The sequence below is a fragment of the Rhinolophus sinicus genome, linkage group LG03 (assembly GCF_036562045.2).
Source record: "Rhinolophus sinicus isolate RSC01 linkage group LG03, ASM3656204v1, whole genome shotgun sequence".
Taxonomy (NCBI): Eukaryota; Metazoa; Chordata; class Mammalia; order Chiroptera; family Rhinolophidae; genus Rhinolophus; species Rhinolophus sinicus.
This window is the reverse complement of record NC_133753.1, coordinates 67,277,446-67,289,513: the sequence shown is the minus strand read 5'-3', so window position 1 is coordinate 67,289,513 and position 12,068 is coordinate 67,277,446. Positions and strand designations below refer to the sequence as shown.

Here is a 12,068-nt window from a genome sequence, read left to right as displayed (position 1 = left end):
AGTTATTTATTTACTGGCTAAAAACTCCCTCATAGACAGTGCCGTGTGAGCTGGTGCATTGTTGTGATGCAAGAGCCATGAATTGTTGGCAAAAATTTCAGGTCGTCTAACTTTTTCATGCAGCCTTTTCAGCACTTCCAAGTAGTAAACTTGGTTAACTGCCCAGTTGGTGCAAATTCATAACAAATAATCTCTCTGATATCAAAAAAGATTAGCAACACCTTTGCAACAAGTTCCTGAATGTAATTGTCAGACCTCATATATTCAACTATTCAGTTCAATGCAACGAATACTGTGCTGATTGTGTGGTATTCTGCATTTAAGGTCGTGTCATGCATAAACCTCATCTAGGGGCAGACAAGTTAATATGACCTATACCCTTTTTTATTAAAATATGAGACAGTACATGATTAATGCTGCAGTCTGATCATGACCAACGTGCTTTGGAAGCTCTAAGGATCTGGGATTAAGTGAAAGCTTGCACATAGAATCAGTACTCTGATCTGGGAGAGCAGTAGGATTCCAGGCAAAAATACAGAATGGGACAGGGGCAAGGTAGGACATTGTAAGTGAAGCGAATTTCATACCATTGAAAATTATTACATTTTAGGTACAGAATTTGCATGGATTTTGCAGTAGTTGGGGAGAAGGCTGGAAAATTAGGTAGAAGACTTACTTAAATGCCATAAAGGAGTTTAGTATTATTTCCACGGAAAATCGGAACTCAACAAGACAGAAGCAAAGGAAGGAAAACTCTGGTTTAAAAAGCATAGTCTGGTAATACCATGGAAAATGGTTTGAAGGGCAGACTCCGAAGACATGGAAAACAGTCCAAGCAAAAGAGACTCGTAGTTTTAAGGTGGCTGTGGAAAAATGAAAAAGAAGTAGAAGAAAAAAAGAGGGAGTGAATGTGGCAGTAAGATAAACTAAAGGATAAGAAATTTAAAACATTTCTGAACTGTACCGAAAAGATGGTATGTAAGTGGTATTGTGACAAAGATGAGCACACAAAACTTCAACCTGTTGGTACTAAAATTCAACACTCTCTGTTGCCATCACGATTATCTAAAATGTTAAAGAATTTAATCATTAGTAATAGTCATGTTTATTTTTTACTGAGCTGGTAAGGTTTCTAAAACTGCTGTCATACTTGTCACACTTGCCATTAGGTAATCAATCTATCAAGGGTCTTACGATTCTGACAACTGATGCCTTAAATGTCTCATTTTCCCTATTTTCTGGTTTAGACTTGGAATATTTCTTAATACCTTTAAACAATTAAAAATACCTTTGTTGATAAAATATGTGAATGTTGGACATTCTAACTTTAGTACAAAACTAAGTTATCATCTAATGTTTTATTTTAAATGATCACAAAGTATACCTTATTGGTAAATTTTGACTTAGAATCTCCTAAATGCTAAATGGATGTCCCCTCTTAAATTGTAGAAAGGTAACTCCAGAGTCAGTGGTATTGATACAAGATCCAAAGATGGGATGTGCCTGTGTGCGCAGGGGAGATGTTTGCAGAAGAAAAAAGCAGCAGGTGCATACTTGGAGCTACTTTGCTGCTGGGTAATGACGATCAGATTCTGCTATGTATTTGTGGACTGGGGCTGCAGTCCACATTGGAATGCAGGAGAAAAGGAGATGGAAGATGAGAGGGCAGGATGCCTCAGGGAGCCTCTGGTCTCATTCTCTCTGTTATTCTCCAGTCCCTCCTCACAGAGGACCCCCGAGGCCATACTCTCCCCTCTCCCTTTAAGACTTGCTCATCTTCAGATCTTGGAGGCAGGGCTGATGGGCTGGCTAGGTCATGTGAGGAATCTTTTTCTTAATAATATACTCGGAAGTGTAATCATCAGTCATCTCGACCTTGATCCTATCTCTGGGTTAGGGATCATACAAAACTTACAGGTTAAAAAAAACTTTTTTAAGCCTCCAGAAAAGGATACATAACATGTTTACTTCGAAATCCTTCCTGGAATCCAAAGCTTTTTTACTATATGATTTGAAAACATCATTTATCAAAAGTGCAATTTATGTGCAGAGCACTGTATAGGATTTAAGTGATGTATGTAAGTAAAAACATTCTTATGTTCCATAAAATTTTGATTTTTTTTGTAATTGAATGCTAATAATACAGACCATCTTGATTGAATAAACATTTTTAACGGATCAAAATTGTTTATGTGCATCCATTTCCTCAAATGTTTTATTGTATTTTTCTAAACAAATAGTCAACACCCAAAATCCCTACAAAGTATTTACATTATTTAAAAAAGAGAGACAGAGAAAAGCAAAGGGCTGATTAACACCAAAGTCAGGATGATGTTATCTATGGAGAAAGGGAGGGAAGAGGAACGGGTTGGGGGGGGGGGGCTCAAGATTCCAAAGGTACTGGTACATTTCATTTCTTAAGTTGGGTACAGGATACACATGCTTACCTTATTTACGTACTTTTGCATTTTACCTGTATGCTATACATATTATTTTGAATTCATTTAATATTTGATAAAATTATTTATAGGCGAGAATCACAACACATGGTACAAATAATGGTAATGAAATCATTATATTTAAAATGTTAGGGCTGTGCAATTAAGCAATTGACTGTTTCTCAAAGTGTCCTGAATTTTCTGTTCCAATCTATTACGTAAATAGGATATTCAATACCACAGGGAAAAGGGAAATATAAAAACAGAAAAAGACATAAGTAGGTTGCTAAGGAATTCCACCTCTTCCAGAGTCTTCTTGCCTGAGTGGGACTAGCTGTGTAAACAGCCCATGTAAAACACCAACTCAGGAAAAGACTGCTGACGACTGGCAGTAGGGTGTGTGATTTGCATGGATTTCCCGGAGCTCAAATAAAAGCAAAGGAATCCCGCTGCATGATTATCAACCAGTTGTCTTCATTTTCAAGATAATTACCATGCATCTTCTCCTTTCAGAATTCTAGATTAATATTTATTGATTGATCAAAAGTAGCATCTATAAGACCGGGAACGGTGGAAAACTGATACCCTTCTTGAAATGCTCAATGGGGATACCAGTGAGGACTATTTCCTGAGGAATTTGCCTCAGTCCTGACGATGTGTTTGTTTCTATTCTTCCAGTTAGATCTTTGTTTTTCTTTGGGCAACTATATTTGCTCTAAGAAGTTGGGAAAATGCCGTAGGTTTTTGATGAAGTGGGATCCTAATTCAGGCTGAGTTAAAAGTAAACTACATGCCCCGGGTATATTGAGGACTTTAGGTTTCTTCAACCTGCAATGGAGTGGAATCAGTAGCCTAGAGGTGAAAAAGCCTGTAAATCCCTTTATTACCCAAAACCCTATCTATAATCTCTGTGTGTGAACCAAGTAGTATACACAAGAATGGTAACAGAACTTCCCAGTTAACATGTCAAGAAATCTCTAGCTCAGATAAGAATGGGGCTCTTTGCATTTACTCTCTGCACAAAATATTTAAAACCCAAAGAGACCATTTGGGATTTGTTTATTTTGATGACCAGATAGAGTCCATTGTTTTGTAAAAGCCAAAAGCCCATTTTGCCTTCTTAGGAAATTTCTGTTCTAGCACCCTGTCATTAGTTGCTTCCAAATTTCATATCTTTTGTTTGAAATATCTAAAAATAAAAGTAGTTGTTTAACTAATTTTCTATTGAGCTTAATTTAGCAATTATCAAATCACATTTGTCAATACAATGACTGAATCAGATGTGACCCAGATGTCAAAAATTTAAAAAGCCTTTGTAGCCTTTTCTATTATTTCAAGTTATAGTAGCTACAAGCAAAATCTTGATTGGATCAATAAGAAACAAAAATGTACTCTCCTCTGTCATTTCAAAGTCATCTATTAAAACAACCCAAATATAAAATTCTACTGTGTTGGAATACAAATAGAATAGCATAATGAGGCTTATGTTTAGAAATGCAAAGAACATTTTAGAAAGTATTTTAGGAAGAATTAATCTAATTCTAACTATTAATATTCTTCCATCATTTGATATTCATTCTTGTACACGTGGATGTCATAAAAATGTTATTTAAGGTTTATAATTCTTTCTCTTTCTTTCTCTCTCCTTTCTTTCTCATTCTAATGTTGCTGTCTCTTGCTGTATAGTGAAACACTTTAGGTAACCAAATTTTTCTTTCCTTAGACATCTGAAGCTGATGTGAATATTGAAATGATATAGAGGACCCAGGAAGAATAACTCTTGAAATTATAATAAGTTAAGTGAACTCATATTTAATTAGGTTCTTGGTAAGTATGAAGTGTATTATTAATGACTGGTTATTTACTCAGGAACCATGTTTGTTTTTGGCAAATTAATTTAATGCTGTGATATGGAATAATACTTAGCTTTCTGTAACTGTTGAAAGGTACTAGCAATATTATATCACGTGTTATGCTTCATGGCCATTGCTAAGGACACACAGAAATATGTATGGTGGTTAATTAATGGCATTCTTTTGCCTTTACACTTAAGTTTCCTAACACTATAACTTACCAATGCAAGCTTAACAATTTTTACATGTGGCTGGAACTCAAAGCTATTTTTTGCCATCATTGTAAGGAGTACTGTGCATCTTATATGTCTTGATATCCTATGTACAGAAAGTGACATCTACTGGAGAAAGCAGAACTGAATATTTACTTTCCAAACTACTTTCCTGCTAAACTTCCAGGCAAGTTGCACTATCCTCGAGATTATTCCAAACTTCTAAAACAAAGAAAGATTTTATTTAGCTCTGTATGGTGTAAAGCCTGCCCTGCTTTGGTTATCCTTTTTCCAAAGATGCCCTTTGGGGAAAAGTGGTTATGAGGGCCACTCATATTATCTCATAAGAAATGCTATTGAAGACTTCTGGAAAACACAACCTTAGCACATTTCCCTATGGGTGAAACTGAGGTTCTAAATAATCATAAACCACCAAGTGATGGATTTAGACAGGATTGCATCATAACAAATAGTCTGAAAACATGTTTGAAAAATGTATAACTCCTTTAAATGGTCTGAAATAGGAATTGTAAAACGAAGTATGGGATTAGAATACATAATTTCCTTGGATTCAAAGCCTTCCCCATGCTACTTTGTAGCCTAATCATTTTTATTTGTTCATGTTAAAAAGATATGTGTCTAACTCCATGATGTAATCAAACGGCGGTTCTGAGGGCAGAAGGGGACACTACCTACCTGTTTTTCACTCATGGTCAAATCTAAGAAATCACCCAGAGCTCTGAAAGACAGAAATGACATCAACTTCTTTCTTGTGACAATAATTCACAATCTTTAAATAATCACCCTTTCTTATGGAGGATAAACCCTTTTTATCTGAAAGCTACTGTGATAGCCATTTTCAAGTCTGAAAAACTGAGGCACAACTGTATTCGGTGAGTTCATGAATATTACAAGACTATGGCAGTGACTAGAAGTCCTGCCTCTTCGGTTCTAGCTTATGGCCTGTATGATATTAGCAAGGCTACTTCCATATGTAGCTTTTGCTGTACTATAATCTTTTGTACTTCTAATTGTTATTACCATGTACAAACTTTTTATTTTGTTTTTTGTAACAATGCTCTTGCACTCCCTCTGCTGGCCTTGCTAATTAACAAAGCCAGTACCAAATGGATGACTGATAGAATGGACGCTGTTTTGTGTTGGAACCCAATAAGAAGTCACGTTGATTGGCCTTCGTACGAAACAAAGAGGCCAAAAGAAAATGGGCTTGTAGATGGCGAAAACAAGAAGCATGATTATTTTTATACTTGTAAGAAAGAATTTAGTGAAGTGACCAAATTCACAAATCTTAAAAATGTGTCTCTTTTCAAGATAAAACCAGTTATCCATATTCTATTAAAACGTACATATGTATTTAGTAAAACCCATATTTTACTAAAAGGTGTATCAATTTTGCATCTCTGTGTTCACACTGGAGCGTTAAATGAAAGTTTGCCTGGCTTTGTTGGTAGGACTCTGAACCCCGATTAAATATATAGCTCTCCAGTGGATTAGCTTCCCACATCCTAGAGTTCCATTATGAAGTTACAAAGAGAATGACAGCACTTGGCAAATCCCAGGCCTAATCATAGCATAGAGAAGTGACTTTTGGAAGGTACATTACCAAGCAATTAGGCCCCATTTAATAAATTACCCCTTACAGAACACTTTGAACCCTAGTGGTCTGAAGAGGTTAATGCACCTCTCACCACTGAGTGCTACTCACTTTCCAGGGGTAATTTCGAGGCCATAGTTAATCCAAACCTTCTTCTCATCAATGGCCTCTTACTCTTGAGCCACTTCTGGAGTCTGGCATCAGTAAGCCCACACCCTTGCGTTTCCCCCTGTGCATTTCACACGCTTCTTTTTCTTACGGCTGAATCCACTGGGCAGAGTGTCCAGGAGGCCACACAACTTTGTGCTACACATTAACTTCCTGTGGTTTTCATACTTCTTATTTGGAGTCTGTTTTTCTTATTTATAGAGAGTTTTATTAACTTCTGGGTTTAGTTTAAATGTTATGTCTTATGTATACACTTTCTCCAAAATGGTTGAGTGGCAACCATATTTTAAATGAATCCAATAAACACATTTAGATTTTAGGGTCTTAGAAAATTTGGAAAAAAACCCCCACAGTAGATACGTATTTGTAAACTGACATCTTAACTATGGTTAGACACTAAATAACATCTATAATATAACTGTGAGGGAGAAAAAGCTTTTCTCCCTAGAATGTAATTATACTTTTCAGGTTTTTAATTTTTAAAAAATAAATTCAAGTTGAGTTTTTGAAAGAAAAATGCTGAGGAAACACTAAGCACTTTTATTTAAAAAGACAGCAAAGGAATGGGATGGAATAAAAAATATAAAAAATGTTACTGTGGATTCATAATGGCTGACATTGCTATAACATGTCGCTGGTCTGCTGAATTGCGTTTCCTGTAAATCATGACCCAAATCACCATGATTTCTAACACATTTATTGAATGTTGATTCTATCTATGGCTCTGCTGAGAGCTACAGGAGATGAGTAAGACATGGCTTATAACTTCAAGAAGCTTGTAAGTGTATTATAGATCCTGGCTATAGGCATGTGGAGAAAGAACCATAATGAGTTGAAGATTACAATAAGTACCCAGTTTGTGTCCATACAGAAGATGCTAAAGGAATTCAGAGAAGAAAGGGGAGTCTCTGTTTAGGAAGGCTTGATGGAGACAATGGAATTTGCTCAGGCCCTTTGTGAGGATTTTGATATGGAAAGCTGAAAATTAGAAAGTCAAATGAGATGCTCCAACATTAAGAAGTAATTAAAGTTGCCTTTAGTTGTTGTGCCTGTGAACATATTTTGTGGGATATGTTTGAGAGACAGTTTTTTCAACCTGAGAGCAGATGTCAGTAAGTTTTATCGAATGTTCTACGTTGCTTTATGTTTATTACATATAGAAAAATAAATAAGACAACACACATTTTCAGTCAAATAATGTAATATAATATGGAAAGTATTGACTGTTGTCAACCAAATAATCAGGACATAGTTTAAAGGTTTTTTTTTTTAAGTCAATATAACTATAAAATGACAAAATACCCTTTTCTAGGATATTTAATGATTCATTGGATGGATGAGTCATACCTTTTAAAAATCTCTTCTCCTTTCATCATAACTTGGAAATTTTCCATACTATAAACGGTGTTTTCTTACACGCTTACAATAAACAAAGACTATGGTGGGAAATCCAGCTTCCACCTGAATCTGTAGTATTATTGCAATGTGGGTTTATGTGGTCTGAAAGTCCTTTGTATTTGTACTGTATAACTTGGTTCTTATCTGAATTTTTAAAAATCACCAAGCTAAAGATGTGACAAATTCTTTACCATGGCATAGTTCAAAAGTGTGTGGAAAGACCTGAGTATCGTGTAGCACACTAGTGGTATGCTACTGGGTCTGAAAGCAGCGTCTACTTCCCTAGCAGAGTTGCAAATAAAAAGTAAACTACTGTTTTTTGATCACTGGTAAGTAATCACTTAAAAAATTGGAGCCCTACTTTTTGGTGTGGTGGTGAGATTAGATTGCTCTCAATATATACCTAGAAGCCTGTGATTGTTTAATCCATAAGCAAAGCATTACCACAAGCAATACTCCATCTTGTTTTTGCCTCTTGCATTATTCACAATAATGCCAGAGCAGATTTATTAACACCAGCCTGTAAATGGCATTATTCCACGTACTCTGAGAATTTACACCCAGAGATAAACAACACTTACAGAGTGATAAAAGTAGGACAAGAAGAAGGAAATCACACTGTCTGTTGAAGTTTTCCTTCGAGGATTGCTAAATGCATCCAAACTGTTGATCAGCAAATCTTGACTGAATGACCACAGTGTCTGAACTCTGCATCCCAGAGATACAGAACTCTAAGAGGAGTTCCCTTCTTCAAAGAGCCTGGGGACTATCTGGGAAAGGACTGACACATAGGAAACACCAGCAAACATAATGGCACTCTATAATATACATTAAATAGTATGGTATAGACCAGTCATGCTACAGACGTGTGCTATCCAGTATGGGAGCAAGCACTTGAAACATGGTTATTATGAATTCAAAGTGTCATAAGTACAAAACTTACCCTGAATTTTGAAGATGTAGTATGACAAAGGGAATGTAAACTACCTCATTAATAATTAAAACATGCTGATTACATGTTGAAGCAATGTTTTGTATATATTAGGTAAAATTAATTTCACTTGGATTTAATTCTTTTTAGTTTTTTTTTAACCTGGCTATAGAAAATTTTAAATGACTAATGTGGCACACCTTATATTTTTAGTGGGCAGTGCTGCTACAGACCTTCAGAGGATGGACTCAGCCACAGATGATGAAAAATCTGAAAAACTCAAAAGAGTTGGTGAGATCTCAGCTGGGTCTGGAAGGATACATACACAGGCTTTGAATTAGAAAATAAGAGAAGGGTATGTGTGTTCTTGGATAGGAGAATAAAGTAAATAGAGAGATGTAGGATGGTAGGTGTTAGAAACCAAAGGTTTATGTTAGGTAATAGTGTAGAGTGTTCGGGTATTTTGTTTGTTTGTTTTAATAAGGGGTGACAAATTCTGAGCATTTAATTTATTAATAAACAGTTACCAATTACTCAGTGCTTAGAATATGAAATTTACATTAATCAATTTTCATTTAAATATCACAACAATCATATAAGGCAAGTTTCATCATATCTGTTTTCCAGATGAGGACACAGACTTGGATTGCCTCAGGGACTTAGTGAATGTCATACAAATAGGAAGGGATGGAAACCTTAGGGTGTCTGACCCCAAATCTGTATTGGAGGCAGATTCACCATGAAGTTAATGAAGTTTACACTTCTGGGTCTCACACTTGTATGGACCCCTTCCATGGAGATGCTCAAGTAATGTGTTTCCATGGTCATATGCTTTTGGAAAATCTGCCAGTTTAAACCATTTGAACCATAATCAGTAACTACTGCTCTGTTTCCATTCTGACTTCCCCCAAGTCACACCTTCCTTCATGCCAGGCGGTGTTGGATTGGCATTTTGGGGGATCTGACTAAAGGGCAAGTTCAGTTAACTATACCTTGGTCTGGATTTAGTGGGTTATTTATGTGTCTCTTAGTTGCTTTTATGTATAGTTAAACTTTTTTCTAGCCCTCCCATGGTAGAGATAGCTACCCTAAGTACTCTGATTGTCCTCTCCACCAGCTCACCTGGAGTCTTGACCAAGGGTGCAAAGCCAGTGGTCAAATTGTTATATTCACTTGTTCTATGGTGCTGGAAGGGTGTAGGTTGTGGAAGAAAAAAGAAAGACTTTAAATGTAAAGAGCCAGTACTAGTTTGTGGGATATCCTTCCAATCTCCAGATATGTAAAATTACAAGCAGAGAATTCAGTTCTCATCAAAATCTAGTCAAAATGGAGTATAGTTGACTAAGCAGCTTTTACGATTATATATAGTGCAATAAGGCACATCAATTTTTTTGATGTGAATCATATAAAATAGAATTTAAGAATTCCTGTGTTTTTAGACTGGAACAGGACTTTGAACAATGAATTTGACCATGTGAAGTCACCTGTTTACACATCCTAATGTGTGGGGTTTTGTTTTAGCCTATCTAACATGCTTGCCCTCACAGAGTCAGGTGGTTCCAGATGACGTAACACATCAAAACTGCCATAGACACAGAAAAGTGGACTGCAGCTTTTCTAAATTATTAATAATAAACAACAGTATTTGATAACTATGTTATATAAAAGTGCAAATTTTCTTCCTCTTCTGTTTATTATAACGTGATTGTCATATTAAGAAGTATACAGCCCAAAAGTATTTTAGAGGTGTTAGACAGTTAATGAGTAGAAATATCATATTATTTCTCTGGGTTCTATGATATTTGTGGTGCTTGCCGGCCTTCAGTCATTGTAAGTTGTCATGATTTCTTTGTTACCTTACAGAAATATTCACTTTTGGACCTAAGTTAGCATTGGCAATATTTTCTTACATACAGTTTCCCAAATTGTATATGCATCAGGTATTATAAGATGTGAACTCACTCTTGGATTGTACTCTATAGGTTCACAGACATTACTGTGGGTTCTGGGGAAGCATATATGAAATATTTAAAGGTCATAAAACCCTAGCAAATATGTAGAAGGCAAGCATGTCTATTATGTTATCAATTCTTTGCAAAACAGTGGATCAGACAGTGAACTTTCCATTTTGTACCTAGAGAAAGTAGAGCCCAGACAGATATGATATTACGTATCCTAAATCCCACTACTGAGGCTGATGCTCACATTCATTGCCATCCAAGAGATTAGACTGCCTTAGACTGCCTCCTACAATGTGATGTAGAAACAAGATGATGGCCAATGAGAGAGAGAGAGAGAGAGAGAGAGAGAGAGAGAGAGAGAGAGAGAGAGACTGAGTGAAGGAGGGTGGGAAGATGTGAAGGAAATAAAGAACATTTATTGAGGGCCTGACTCGGACATGACCATCTTAGTTAATGAATCTTCAAATCTCTATAATATATAAAGAAATATCTATGATTCATTACATTCTTACTGCTTGATTTTATGACTTCGTCAGACTTGTCTGGGGTAAAGAAATAGGGCTATGGAGTCACCCTCAGAAAGTTCAGATAGATGGATCATGAAAAAAAATTCATCATCATATTGAATGCCACTGCCGAGACAGTTTCCTTGAGAGAACAAATACTTCCTATTCTGAGGAAACACCACCTACCAAGCCCATGACCTGTAGTCATCACTATAATGTAAGATATGTGAACCAGGTTTGCAAGAAACAATTCTTTTTTTTCTTCTTTTCTTTTTTTTTTTTTTACTTATTTAAGAATGATTTAGAAGTATACATCTTGCTCATCATGGCGATGTGAAGCAATAGTTCTGATTCATGTTCCTTGAATTTTTTTCATATGTGTTCCTGAATTTAACATCAAACATGTGGGAGCCACATAATGATTTTTTTTAACTGTCAACCAGATTTCTTAGGATTCAGGAATACATGCCTTACAGGGAGTGTCCATTATCATATTTCTATGCTGGATGAGTACTATTCTTTTGTGACTTTTACATCCAGAGACTGATTGGGCTACATATGTCTATCTATCTGCTCAGCATCATGTTGGGTGTGAAGGAGCTCACAACACTTTGAGGGGATAGACGTAACCCTACAAGTGAGTGTATCTCTTGTGATTTTATTTTGCATTTATACACAGTAGATATGAATTACATCACCTCTTCCCACACTCTATGCCACTATTTCCTAATGTGGCTTTCATTGGAGCATACCTTGAAATTGCATTTTTTATGTTGTGGTAGAGTTGCTTTCAAATATTGTTTGATGATCTCATTATAGCATTCTCTTTCTTTTTGGAATTAGCTACAAGTGTCACCAAAGGCTCTCACGTCATACTGTTCTTTGAAGTAGAAGAAGGAAGTTAATGTAAATGATACATAAGTAAATACAATCATAGATGAGCCCCACAATGCAAACCATTTTGAATAATTGAACTTACAAATGGA

At 36.0% G+C, this 12,068-nt stretch overlaps 1 long non-coding RNA gene across 3 annotated transcripts in view; it reads right to left on the bottom strand.

Annotated features, from left to right (window-relative positions):
• Positions 1–12,068, bottom strand: part of LOC141570601 (uncharacterized) — a 685,104-nt gene that overhangs the window by 22,993 nt on the left and 650,043 nt on the right. The window lies entirely within an intron of this gene.